Source organism: Apium graveolens, chromosome 4, assembly GCF_009905375.1.
Source record: "Apium graveolens cultivar Ventura chromosome 4, ASM990537v1, whole genome shotgun sequence".
In the NCBI taxonomy this organism is placed as follows: domain Eukaryota; kingdom Viridiplantae; phylum Streptophyta; class Magnoliopsida; order Apiales; family Apiaceae; genus Apium; species Apium graveolens.
The window spans coordinates 258,001,308-258,015,846 of NC_133650.1; the positions used below are offsets into that span (position 1 = coordinate 258,001,308).

A 14,539-nucleotide genomic window follows, 5' to 3' on the forward strand; every position below is an offset into this window, starting at 1 on the left:
ATTGTTATTAAGGTTATGAAACAATTTCACTATACTAGGTTGTCTAACAAACGCCTTATGTTCATTTAAGTTCACCTAAATCTATCATCGCATGATAAACTAAGCATATATCACATATATAAACATGAATAAACATCAAGGTAGGCATGTTATATCATCTAGCACATTAGTATAAGCATTATACATCTCTATGTATCACATGAAGCATTTAAAAGTAGTTAAAACAGTTAAAAATAGCTTTAAAACACTTTCTGAAATATAAACAGTTCAAAACTTTTATATAAACTAAAATTTATCACTCCATTAGATCCGTCTCCGAAAAACGAATCCAACGGTATATTGCACGCCCAAAACGGAGTTACGAAACTCCCAGAAAATCAATTTTAATGTAAACAGTCGGGCTGTAACGCATTACAGGAACGCGTTACAAGCCCTGTAACGCATTCCGGTGATGCGTTACAACCCTTTTAACCAATTAAAAGGTGTAACGCATTCCGTGAATGCGCCACAGGTGTGTAGCGCATTCCCGGAATGCGTGACACCCCTATTTTTTTTTGTTTTTCTGCAGCAGCCGTCATGGAATTCCGTGCCTGACAGTTCTGACAGCTGTACCTATTCTGTGTCTTCTTCTTCCCCGTACAGCAGCAAACAGACAGCCAACAGAAGCACTTATATATATACTTACAATTTATATATATACATATATGATTATTTAATTACGAATTTTAATGACAAGAACTTCAAAAAATTCATAATAAAAAATCTATACATCATAAAATTATGAAAAAAATACCCAGACGATCTACAACACTTGTAGAACCCAGATCAACATTCAAACTTATTCTAAGAAACGATTTTTCATCAGACAAAATTAATGCATGAAATAACTTGTAAAAATCATAATTAATTCATACAAGCACATAAAATTCTGAAATTTTTACCACAGATCTATATGCATACAACCTATGCTCTGATACCATTGTTGGATTTTTAACACAGCGGGGGCATGGTAAAATACTTTTACACATACAAAATCAAAATAAAAGCATACAGATCATGAATAAAAATTCGAGGGATCGAATCTAACATTTAAAATAATATGGAGACAACGATCAGAGATCCTTAGCAGTTGCTCCTCAAGTGTGAAGCACTCCACCGGTATCCACCAAGAAAACGATGTTAAGGAGGAGGAAGGAGGTGGAGAGAATTGGGTTTTCCAAACTTTTTGGGTTTTGGGGTTCTCGAGTTCAAAAAAAATAGGGTCTATAATAGTGTATTTATAGGCAAAATTTTCAGCTGAAATTTTCCCATAAATATTATTATTATTATCCCATTCATTATTCTCATTAATAATTAAAACACCTTTTAATCATTAATCCTTTTTCTAAACACTTTAGAAATAATTCTCTCTCTTGATTTAATTTCCAAAAATTAAATCCTTAATTAATAATATTAAGAACTTTTCTTAATTAATTTATAATCAATTAAATCTCATTTAATCAATTATTAAATTTGCCAATTAATTATTTATTTCATAAATAAATAATTATTAGCCATTATTAATTAATTCCTCCACCATAAAATCATTCTCTTTTTATGGTGTGACCCTGTAGGTTCAATATTAAGCCGGTAGTAGAAATAAATAATAATAAAACTATTTTATCATTATTTATATAAATTCTCTAATTTATTAAATATGATTAATTAATTAATCACATTTATTCTACATCGTGAGGGATACTTCTCAGCATATTGCGACTATCCGGATAATATGAATTCACTGCTTAGAATACCAAGAACCTATTCAGTGAATAGTTACCGTACAATAAACTCCTTCTACCCTACAATGTCCCGATTAAATACAAGGCATGGATCTCGTGTCAAGCCTATCTAATTCAATCACTTGCTTACCATTTACTATGCGTAGTTCTATGCAAATTAGAAACTCCTTTCTAATTTCATTTACTCTGGCCAGAGATTCCTGAACTAGCATAAGTGGATCAGCCTTGAACATTCGCTTCCTTCACTAGAAGGGGTAGATCCTTTATTGATCATACACTATCTTCGTATACAAATTCCTATACCCAGTAGAGCCCTAATAATTGTCCCTGGAGACTAAGAACTAAACCAAAGCATAGTTCAGTGTACACAAGATGACTATGATGACCTCAAGTCTAAGGATACTTGTACAACTATCACTATGTGAACAACTGCTGACACGTGAGTGAACTCCATCAGTTGTTCAGCTGTGCGAGTCATGTTCAGTGAACTTATTCCATAATAAGCACCTACATACTAGCTATAGTTCACCACATAAATGTCTATGAGAACAGACATCCTTCATAATGAAGCAAATATAGTATGTACTGATCTTTGCGGATTATTAATTACCAGTTAGTAATCCTACGACCAGGAACTATTTAAGTTTAGAGTTATCATCTTTTAGGTCTCACTATTATGATCTCATCATAATCCATAAAAAGCTTTACTCTAAACTATGGTATATCTTATTTAAACACTTAAATAGATAGAGCCCGTAAACAAAAACAAGTCTTTTATTAATATCAATAAAATCAAAATAGATTACATAAAAAGTTATTCCTAAATCCTAATACATGATTGGACTTAGGACATATTCCTTTCACTCTGCGGGATAAAGCTAAGTGCTGGTTACATTCTCTACCACCAGGGTCTATCACCAAATGGGAGGATCTTGCTCAAAAGTTCCTAACTAAATTCTTTCCTATGGTGAAGACTGCTGCAATTAGGAACGCACTTACTCAATTTTCTCAGCAATCTGGAGAATCTTTATGTGAGGCTTGGGATCGCTACAAAGAGATGATTAGAAAGTGTCCTCACCATGGGATGCCTGACTGAATGATCATTAACTGCTTTTATAATGGATTGGGTGCTACTTCTAGACCCATGCTTGATGCAGCATTAGGAGGATCCTTATGGGCTAAATGTTATGATGAAGCTTATGAATTGATTGAGCTGATGGCTGCCAAAGAATACCAGAACCCAACTCAGAGACTACCTCAGAGCAAGTTAGTTGGAATTCTGGAAGTGGATGCAGCTACTGCTATAACTGCTCAGCTTAAGGCTTTGACGATGAAGGTGGATTCTTTGGCTAATTATGGAGTTAATCAGATCAATAGTGTCTGTGAGCTTTGTGTTGGTGCCCATGAGATGGAGCAGTGTGCTTTTTCTAGTGAATCAGCTTAGTTCATGGGCAACTTTCAGAGGTCGCAGCAACCAGTTCTAGCCACTTATCATCCCAACAACCGCAATCATCCAAACTTCAGCTGGAGTAATACTCAGAATGCGGTTCAGCAGCCTAATCAACAGTATGCAGCAAAGCAATACAACCATCCTGGTTTTCATCAACCATAATATGCACCAAGACAACAACTCCAGCTGTAATAATTTAATGAAAAATCTGAATTGGAGGAGTTGAGGCTCATGTTCAAGAGCCAAGCGGTTTCTATCAAGACTTTGGAGAATCAAATTGGGCAAATTTCCAATGCCTTGCTAAATCGTCAACTTGGTACACTCCCTAGTGATACTGAAGTTCCAGGAAAGAGGGAAGCTAAGGAGCAGGTTAAGGCAATTACATTGAGGTTTGGGAAGGTTGCGAATCCCGAAAACTCTCAAGTTTCAGAAGAAGAAGCTGTGGCTGAAGAAGAAGTGTAGAAGGAAGTAGAAGTGGAATTATGGAAGACTATTGTGGAACACACTCCTTCTGAGGATAATACAGGGGCGAAACAGATATATCCTCCACCTCCTTTTCCTAAGAGGCTGCAGAAAAAACTGGATAAGCAGTTTGAGAAGTTTCTGGAGGTGTTCAAGAAACTTCATATCAACATACCTTTCGCTGAAGCTCTTGAACAGATGCCTAGTTATGCGGAGTTTATGACAGGTATTCTCTCTCAAAAAGTGAAGCTTGATGACTTAGAGACAGTTGCTCTTACGGAGGAATGCAGTACTGTGCTACTACAGAAGTTGCCTCTGAAGCTTAAAGATCCTGGAAGCTTCACTATTCCTTGTACCATTGGAAAAGTGTCATTTGACAAATACTTATGTGACTTGGGAGCTAGCATCAATTTGATGCCCTTGTCAATCTTCAAGAAGTTGGACTTACCTGATCCAAAGCCTACTTATATGACCTTGCAGTTGGCCGATCGTTCTATTATATATCCACGAGGCATTGTGGAGGATGTCTTGGTCAAGGTTGATAAACTCATCTTTCCTGTTGATTTTGTAATTCTTGATTTCGAGGAGGATAATAAGATTGCCATAATCTTGGGAAGACCATTCTTGGCTACTGGCCGAACCTTAATTGATGTGCAAAAGGGTGAGCTTACTATGCGAGTGCTGGATCAGGATGTGACGTTCAATGTTTTTAATGCCATGAATTTCCCGACTGAAAATGAGGAGTGCTTAAAACTGGAGTTGGTCGATTCCGTGGTTACTTCAGAACTTGATCAAATGCTAAGGTCTGATGCCTTAGAGAAGGCCTTGTTCGAGAATTCAGACAGTGAAGATGATGAAGGTAATGAATAGATGCAGTATTTCAATGCTTTTCATTGGAAGCGAAGGCGGATATACCTTTTGAATCTCTTGGATTGGAGGAGTTGAACAAATCTTCAAAGCGCCTCAAGCCTTCTGTTGAGGAAGCTCCTACACTTGAGCTTAAACCCTTACCTGAACACTTAAGGTTTGATTTTCTAGGTGATGCATCTACTTTGCCTGTTATTATTGCATCTGACCTTTCAGTTAGTGTTGAGGAAAAGCTCATAAGAATTCTGAGAGATTTCAAGTCGGCAATTGGATGGACTATAACAAATATCATGGGAATCAACCCTTCTTATTGTATGCATAAAATTCTGCTTGAGGAAGGTAGCAAGCCTACTGTTGAGCAACAGAGAAGGCTTAATCTGATCATGAAAGAAGTTGTGAAGAAAGAAATCCTCAAATGGCTAGATGCAGGGATCATCTATTCCATTTCTAACAGTTTTTGGGTGAGTCCAGTGCAGTGTGTGCTGAAGAAAGGAGGTATCACAGTTGTTGCTAATGAGAAGAATGAGTTCATTCCTAATCGAACAGTCATGGGGTGGATAGTTTGCTTGGATTACAGGAAGCTAAACAAGGCCATGAGGAAGGATCACTTCCCTCCTCCTTTTATTGATCAGATGCTTGACAGATTGGCTGGGCATGAGTACTACTGTCTTCTGGATGGCAATTCGGGTTATATTCAGATTTGTATTGCTCTAGAGAATCAGGAAAAGACTATTTGCACTTGTCCGTTTGGAACTTTTGCCTTCAGAAGAGTTTTTTTGGGTTGTGTAGTGCGCCTGTCACATTTTAGAGATGCATGATGGCTATCTTCTCTGACATGATTGGTCAGTATGTGGAGGTGTTCATGGACAATTTCTCTGTATTTGGTGATTCTTTTGACGAATGCTTGCAAAATCTTGGCGCTGTTCTTAAAAGATGTGTTAAGACCAATCAGGTTCTCAACTGGGAAAAATGTTATTTTATGGTGCGACATGGCATTACTCTTGGGCAAAGGTCTCTAGTAAAGGTCTTGAGGTGGAAAAAGCCAAGGTGGGGGTTATCAAAAACCTTCCTCCACCAATTTTTATAAAGGGAGTTCGCAGCTTTCTTGGTCATGCGGGTTTCTATCGGCGGTTCATCAAGGACTTCTCAAAAATCTCTAAACCCTTTTGTAATCTTCTAGAGAAATATGTCCCTTTCAAGTTTGATGATGAGTTCTTGCTGCTTTTGAGATCTTAAAGAAGATTTTGATCACGGCACTAGTTATAACTACACCTAATTGGGATGAACTTTTTGAGATGATGTGCGATACAAGTGACTATGTAGTTGGAGCAGTTCTTGGGCAGAGAAAGAACAACATATTTCATGTGGTCTACTATGCTAGTAAGACCCTCAATGGTGCTCAACTGAATTATACTACTACTGAAAAAGAACTCTTAGCCATTGTCTATGGTTTTAAGAAGTTTCGATCTTATTTGCTCGGGACAAATGTGACAGTTTTCATTGATCACGCTGCAATTCGATATCTCGTCTCAAAGAAGGACTCAAAGCCTAGACTTATTCGATGGGTTCTTTTACTTCAGGAATTTCAGTTGGAGATCAAGGACATAAAGGGTACTGAGAATCAAGTCGTTGATCATCTCTCTCATTTAGAAGATCCAAGTGTAACTTCATAGGATAAGACATTGATAAATGAGTCTTTTCCCGATGAGCAACTGTTTGGGGCGCAAGACAAAGAACCGTGATTTGAAGACATTGTGAACTACCTTGTGAGCAACATTATGCCTCCAGACTTGTCTTCTACTCAAAGGAAGAAGTTTCTTCATGAGGTGAAGTGGTACATGTGGGATGAGCCATTCTTGTTTAGTCAAGGAGCTGACCAAATCATTAGGAGATGTATTCCGTACAGCGAAACGGGGCGGGGGGATCTTGCAAGATTGCCATTCGACTGCTTATGGAGTCCACTATGGTGGAGAAAAAATGGCAGCTCGTATTCTTCAAGCGGGTTTTTTCTGGCCTACATTGTTTAAGGATGCGCATCAATTTGTTTTTAAGTGTGATCGATGCTAGCTTGTGGGTAATATGTTTAAGAGGGATAAGATGCCTCTTAATGTGCTTCTTGAGGTTGAAGTCTTTGATGTTTGAGGAATTGACTTCATGGGGCCATTTGTCTCATCTTGCAATTATCAGTATATCTTGTTGGTGGTTGATTATGTCTCGAAATGGGTTGAAGTCAAGGCTTTGCCGATAAATGATGCGAAGGTAGTGCTGAGTTTTCTTCATAAGCATATTCACGAGGTTTGGGACTCCACAAGTCATAATCAGTGACGAGAGATCCCATTTCTGCAATCGCAAGTTCACTGCTATGATGCAGAGATATAATGTGAATCATCGTATTGCTACAACCTACCATCCTCAGACCAATGGTCAAGCTGCGGTATCTAACAGAGAGATCAAGCGTATTCTAGAGAAAGTTGTATGTCCATCAAGGAAGGATTGGTCTTTGATGCTTGATGAAGCTGTTTGGGCATATCTAACAGCATACAAGACTCCACTTGGCATGTCGCCGTTTCAGTTGGTTTATGGTAAGGGATGTCATTTGCCTGTGGAGCTCGAGCATAAAGCGTATTGGGATTTGAAGAAGTTGAACCTTAATATGGATGCAGCTGGTAAGAAAAAAATGCTTCAATTGAATGAACTCGACGAGTTTCGGCTTTAAGCATATGAGAACAATAAAATGTATAAGGAGAAAGTCAAGAGGTGGCACGATAGGGGTCTAGTGCTCAAATCATTTGTGCCAGGCTAACAAGTTCTTTTTTCAATTCTCATTTCCGTCTTTTTCCTGGAAAGTTGAAGTCGGGGTGGTCAGGGCCGTTTGTTATCAAAACTTTGTTTCCACATAGAGCGGTGGAGATTTTTGAAAATGATCCAGGCCAAGCGTTCAAAGTGAATGGACAAAGGTTGAAGCATTACTATGTGGATACGGAAAACCGTGAGGTGGTTAGTGCCGTTTTATAATCCACTTGATCTCGGGATTCTACATCAAGCTAACGACGTAAAGCAAACGTTTCTTGGGAGGCAACCCATATAACGACTCGTGTATTTTTTTTGAATTACTTAAATATGTAATTATGAAAGTACTAAATAAATAAAGTATGTGTATAATTTTTGTCAGCTTAGTTTTATTTTATTATTATGTATGTGTGATTTATGGTGTACCGGGTTGTCCCCGTAATTAATTATGGATTTGTATTGAATTGTTTTCACTTTTAAAAGTGGATTTAATGCAAATATATTTGTATAAATATTTGGAATGTTTCGAAAATTGTTTTTGTGGTTTTATAATTATAATAGTTATTTTTGGGATTTTATAAAATTTAGAAATCAATATTTCATCCATTATTTAACCCCGTATGATTTTCTGACTGTATTTATTTGTAAAACCCGTATTTAATTCCAGAATTCTTCGAAAATTATGAAACTCATATTTATTTATGTTGGGAATATTCCAAAATTTTTAAAACTATTTTGGGAATTTTTGGGATTAATTTTACCGCGCGTTGATTCGTTTATTTGATAAAAGCGGGTATAAACTGCGTTTCAGAAATTGTTTTAAAATTTCAAAATTTATGTTTTTATTAACTTCGGGATATTTATAACATTTTAAGACTACTTTCGTGATTTTCTGATTTTGTTTTAAGTACAGCTCGGTTCGTTAATTATGAAATGCGGGTACGAGTTTTAATTCAAAAATACATTAAAAATTATGAAAATTTTATTTAATTAGTTTCGGGATTTTTAGAAAATTTTAAGATTTATTTTGGTAATTTTCTGAGCTTATTTTATGCGAAACCTAGTTCATTTAAATGTCGAATGCAAATCAGAATTGAGGTTTGTAAGCAGAAATAAGTATACGTGGTAAATTCTTGATACGTGTCGAAGTTTTACAAACTGCTATACACGTGTTGCTACTGGATTGTTACAGAGAAAAAAAAACGAACAATAGAAATGAACCACCCCTGTTCTACCCCCATTTCTTAATCTCTCCTGTCATGTTCCTCCAGTTGCGGTGCTCTCTTCCCTTCCTCCTCGGTATCGCCACTGTCTCTATTCTCTTATTTTTATTTTTATAATTACAAACTCGATCCGAGTTTGTTTTGGTTGAGGTTTGCTGTGGGTTGTATTTATATTGTATATGCATATGTCCTGATTTGCTTTCTTCTTTTTCCACCACCGCCCTCTCCATTTTCTGGCGAGAACGGTGGCGCGTGGGGGTGCTCATCTGGGTATGGTCTCTATATATGGCCATGTAAAATAGATTTGTCCTGTTCGGGATTATTCGATTTGCTTGATGATTTCTTGATAAAATTTGAATGAATTATTCTTGATTTTCGAATTTTATTTTTGATTGTTCCAAAATTAATAATTGGTGGAATTCGCGACGCAAACCCAAAATTAATCGGGTACCCGCGAATTTTACCGCCGTCAGCGATGAACATCGGTGAGCTGACGGTGAACCGTGATGAATTAATTCTGAGTCCTAATATAAATAAATAATCAATGTACAAATTTTATTTATGAGTTTGAAGTGAAATAGTTGTTGTATGTTATTATTCGAGATTGGAATTGTGATTGTAATGGTTGATTGATTGTTGGGTTGAACTGGTGGTTGGGATTCGTGGTTGGATTTTTGGATTGTGATTGTTGTGAACTTGATTGTTGTTGGTTTGACATCGATTGTATTCGACGGGTAGTCCGATAAGCAAAGAAAGCGCTGCCCGATTTTCGGGAACGTACCTTGTAACATATCAGAACTACCAGTCGAATGTAAATAGTTTATAGTTATAAATAAATATTCTGTAAAATATAACGAACAATTTGTTTCTTAAAATGATAAGTATATGTGTTCTCTGAAAACAAATATTGAATCGAGATTTGAGTATATGAATCCTGTATGTTGCGTGTACTATAGTAATTTATATAATTACGAGTCGGGATTGTTATCGTTTGGGTAGGATTGGTATTGAGGATATGTCAAGCATAACTGGGTGTCTAACCTAGGGTATTTTGACCCTGTAGGTTCTAGTCGGGAAACCGAAAGTGAACGTTGGACTAAGGTTAGTATGATGGTTAGTCGATAAGCTCAGTAAGGTTCCAATCGAAGGACTTAAGTATTGAGGTCGAATCTAGGATGATTTAGTGGATAGACAATAAAGCCGGAGCGGCAGAGTCGATCAATAATAATTGTAAAGCCCTGCAAGGCAAGTACTTCTAAAATTTTCTCGAGATATATTGCAAATAATATTTCTTATAATGGTCTATATATTGTGTATGTGTTGTGAACCCCAAACCTCTGACCTGGGTTTGGAGGGCGCTACAGGTTGATATCAGAGCTACAGGTTATAAGTCACTGAAACAAGCCTAGATTGTCGGGATTGGGGTAGAGGGTTAGGATTAGGAAATAGGAAGATAAGACGTTGTGAGGTTGAGTGTGACTGTATAGTAGGTTTTCAGTACGATTCGTGTTATGATTCGAGATTCTTAGCTTGCGATGTGATTTCCAGACAACGATAATGGCAGATCCTGATTTCCCTGTATCATCTGATCGTTTGGAGCCTTCCGTTCGAGGATCGTCATCTTCTCTCAGATTTGATTTGCCCCTTGATCTTCCATCAGTATTAATGGTATTACCATCTGTTATAACTGTTGCACCTCTTTAAACTATTCTACGCTATTTTACTTCTTGATATGAGACTACCTATTTAAGAACCTCCATCTATTTATTCTTGTTTTACTGGACATTCGGTTGTGAGTATATCTCTTCAGTTTACCCTACACCCTGTTCTATACCCCCAGTTTAAAATTTGTCATATGAAGCAATTGTACCTATGAGGATGAATTCGGGAGTTACAGTAAATGGTGATTATTTGAGATATAAATAAAGGTGAGATGAAGCTTAGAAAGAAGATTTAAGTGTTCCGGAGGATAGCTGTTATCAGATTAGAAGAAGCCATTAGTGAATAGGCCACCCATGATTCGCTTGTGGAATGGATTAGATGAGTTTTGAAAGAGAGTTAGAGAAGAGTATGGATCTGGAACTTTCTTGAAGTTAGATAATGATGTTATGATGATGTGATATATTTATAGTAACAATGTGATGTGACATCAGCCGACTTGTTGACTATTGGATAGTCTGTTCCACTTAACGACTGCAAAGTTGATGACGTGAGTATTACCAGTATAGAAGTTTGGATGTGAAGCTACGAATAAGATAACATGCAACGGCAACTGAAGTTTTCGTCGATTAAGGAAAGCAAATGGACCCAATAAAGGAGAGAAGGTAGATTGAGTGAATGGACCTTTAAGTGAATGTTTCCTTAAAAGGTACTTTGTTATGGGTGAGGAGGACAACAACCAACTCATATAGTAAGGACATCCAGATATGCGATTTTCAAAAATTTTAAATAAGTTTTCGAAAAAGATTTTTCTTAACAAAATTTTCAAAAGCCCTTTTAATAAAATAAGTTTTAAAACATTGGTTGTCAAATTACTGCTTGAGTTCATTGTTTGTTATAAGACCAGATTACTTAGAAAGTACGTGTTCCAGAAATTAGTATGGTTGATTCCGAGGGCCAAATGGACCTGCTATTACGAAGAAGTTTCGATTAATCCTAACAACGGAATGTGAATATTGTTTGATAAGATTAAGAACAGAATCAGTGTATGGAGTGACTATTCATCCAATTACTAGGATTATCAGAGTTCAAAGAATTTATTGATTTAAAAGGAGTCTGAGCATGATCGAAGAAGATTGGGAAGATTTCCAGACTTTTCTAAAGGAATAACATTAGTAACAAAAGAATCGCCACTTTAAGTGGCATAGATAAATCTTGAAGTTATCCGGTAAGAGCGCCATTATGATCGAATTGTTAAAATAATATACGTTTAGGTTCGATGTTAAAGACGCCAGATTTAACAAGTAAGAATCCATCATAATGCTTAAATTGTGAAGGCATTTCAGCGAACTTTCTGAAGTTGTTATATGACACAAACGGAATATGACCGAACAAGCTGGAAAGATGGATATAAGTGAAATATGGATGGCGACCAATAGTATCATTCTTTTCTCCAATACTACAGTGTATACTCCTTTTTGATTCCTATATATGTATAAACTTCTTTTCTTAACAAATTTTGCAGTGATAAGAAAAAGGAGGATATTGCATCCCGTTCAAATTTAATGATTCCCCTCAAGTTTTGCTCTCCGATTGGGATAAACAGTGTTATGGTGAGACGCTTTGTCGGGATGACAAAGAGTCGGGTGGGACGCCATCTAATAATATGATGTATGTCATATGGTACGAAAGACTGGCCATCTTAAGTACCAATGTGGTTGTCTCATTTATATTCAAATCATTATTTCTTCTTTCTTTTTAACTCTAAGTTTATTAAATTGTGAATCCTTCTAGTTGTTTCGTTGTACTATCATTCTTTGCAAAAGTTTTTTAAATAAAAATCAACGTATCATGAACCAAGAGGTAAAAGTTCCATCTACCTCTCGCGCATGGAAAGAAAACAAGGGCACATGGCTAGGATTGCAATTTACCAGCCCCAGTCAGGAATGTACTAAGAGTCAAAGGAATCTACTTCGATAAGGAATATGTCTTCAAGGACGAAAGTTTACGATTTGTCTGTAAAATATGTTATCCAAAATACGAATGTGGTGATGTGAATGATTATTGTGGATACCTTATGCGTTAAAGTATTGAAAGATGTGGGAGCAACTTGATTGTTTATCTCCCAAGGTTTTGTTGATAAAATGAATTACCCTGTTGAATTGATAAGATTATGATTAAAGGACTAGCAAGTCAAGAACGTGTAATTGTTAAATAAATGAGTACCGGTTGTGGGATTGAGATTTCTGGCAATAAGTTTGTGAGGATTTGATATTATTTAAGATAGGAGAATTTGACATTATTCTAAGAAATGGACTAACTATTTAAGCGTGATGCCCACATAGATTGTCTTGTTGAAAAGATAATTCTGAAGACATTAACTAAGAATATGATGAGGTATAAAGGAAGAAGGAAGGTAAAGAATTTTTTAACGATGATTACGGTAATCAAGATGTGAGAATTATGGTGATTATGTGATAAATAAAAGTCAGAAGCAAACAAATTTGAAGATTTTATAGCAATTAAGGAGTTTCAAGATATGTTCCCAGATGAGTTATCAACATTTCCTCCAGATAGAGAAATGAAGTTCGCGATTTTAGCACCTGAGACGAAGCCAGTGACCAAGGCCTTACACAAAATGGCACCAGTTAAAATGAGGAAGATAGCAAAGCAGATGCAAGAAATGTTAGAAGAAGGAGCTATTAGACCCAGTGTACCCCATAAGGTGCACCGGTATTAATCGGTAAGAAGAAAGATGGAAGTATAAGGTTATGTGTCAACTAGCAAAATCTCAACATATTTACTACCAATAGGACGTATCTGTTACCTCGAACTAATGATTTGTTTGATCAGATGAAAGGAGCAAAGTATTTCCTAAAATTGATTTAAGGTTTGGGTGTTACCAATTGGAGATTGAACCTATGGACATATCAAGGATAATTTTCAGAACTAAGTACTGCTGCTATAAAATTTTATTAATTTGATTTGGATTAACTAATATACCAGTAATATTTAAACTTGATGACCAGAATCTTGAAGGAAGATCCGAATAAGTTGTATTTATGTAACTTAAAGTCAAAGGAGGATCATCCAAAGTATTTAATGATAGCTGGGAAGTTGAAGAAGAAAGAAGTTGTATGAAAGGTTTACAAGGTGAAAGTTTTGATGGTAGGAAGTATAATTCTTAGCATAAATAGTCAGTGAGGAGGAGACCAAAGGAGATCCAACAGAAATTAAAGTTACTATGAATAAAGAAAGACGAAAAACACCAAGAAAAGTAAGAAGTTTTATTATTAACCGGTTATTATCGGAAATTTGTCCAAGATTTCTTGAAAGTTGCAATACCTTTGACAAAGCTAACCAGGAAAAGCAAGAAGTTTATATGAGATGGAGAAGGGTGAAGAAAGTTTTGTGGAGTTAAAGGAGAGAATGGTTACAATACCTACTTTATCACTTTGAAAGTATCAAGGAGATTTTGTAGTTTATAATGATACTTCTCATAACGGAATAGGATGTATGTTGATGCAGCACAATAAAGTTATTGTATATGCATCCAAACAACCGAAACCTTATGAGCAGAAGTACCCTACTCATAATTCGGAATTAACAGTAATAATATTCGCTTTAAAGGATTGGGAAACATAATATGTATGGAAAAAAGTGTGAGATCTATACAGACCATAAGAGTTTGAAGTATATATTTACAAGGAAAAGCAAATGTAGTGGCAAATGATAAGCAAAAAAAGAAAGAAAGTAAACATAGAGACTGCACCGGAAGAATTATCTATAGAATTTTGGAAGTTAGAATTGGAGGTCATAATTTATAATCCAAAGAAAACAAGGACGGGTAGTATGACCTTTTAGTCAGAGTTGTTAAGAAAAGATAAAGAGATGTCAAGAGGAGATAATGGATCAGGATGTTAACAGTTTAATGAGAGGAAATTTATGCACTTAAAATAATAATTACGGTATCCTCAATTTTTTTTATTTATTTAGAACTTGGACGCTACGAGTGGCTGAATTAAGGAATGAGATCCTAAGGAGAATTCACAATACTAAGTATTTAATTCGTTCAAGAAATGCCAAAATATACAAAATTTAAAGAAAAAAAAATTACAGCCAGTTATAAGAAGGAAATTTCAAAATGGATTAAGAAGTGTTAGACATATCAAAGAATTAAGGCGAAGTACCGGAGGCCTAGTGGACAAGGCAGACCAAGGAATGGTTTTACAAGAAGCGAATTATAAAGTGTACTAGTGATGTTGATGGAGAAAAGGAATGAAATTATGAGATTATGTACTGATTAT

At 36.0% G+C, this 14,539-nt stretch overlaps 1 non-coding gene across 1 annotated transcript; it reads right to left on the minus strand.

Annotated features, from left to right (window-relative positions):
• Positions 1 to 2,760: 2,760 nt before the first annotated feature.
• LOC141721906 (small nucleolar RNA R71) lies at positions 2,761 to 2,867 on the minus strand. Its single transcript, XR_012574947.1, has one exon. It is a non-coding gene; the product is annotated as a small nucleolar RNA R71 (small nucleolar RNA).
• Positions 2,868 to 14,539: the final 11,672 nt, after the last annotated feature.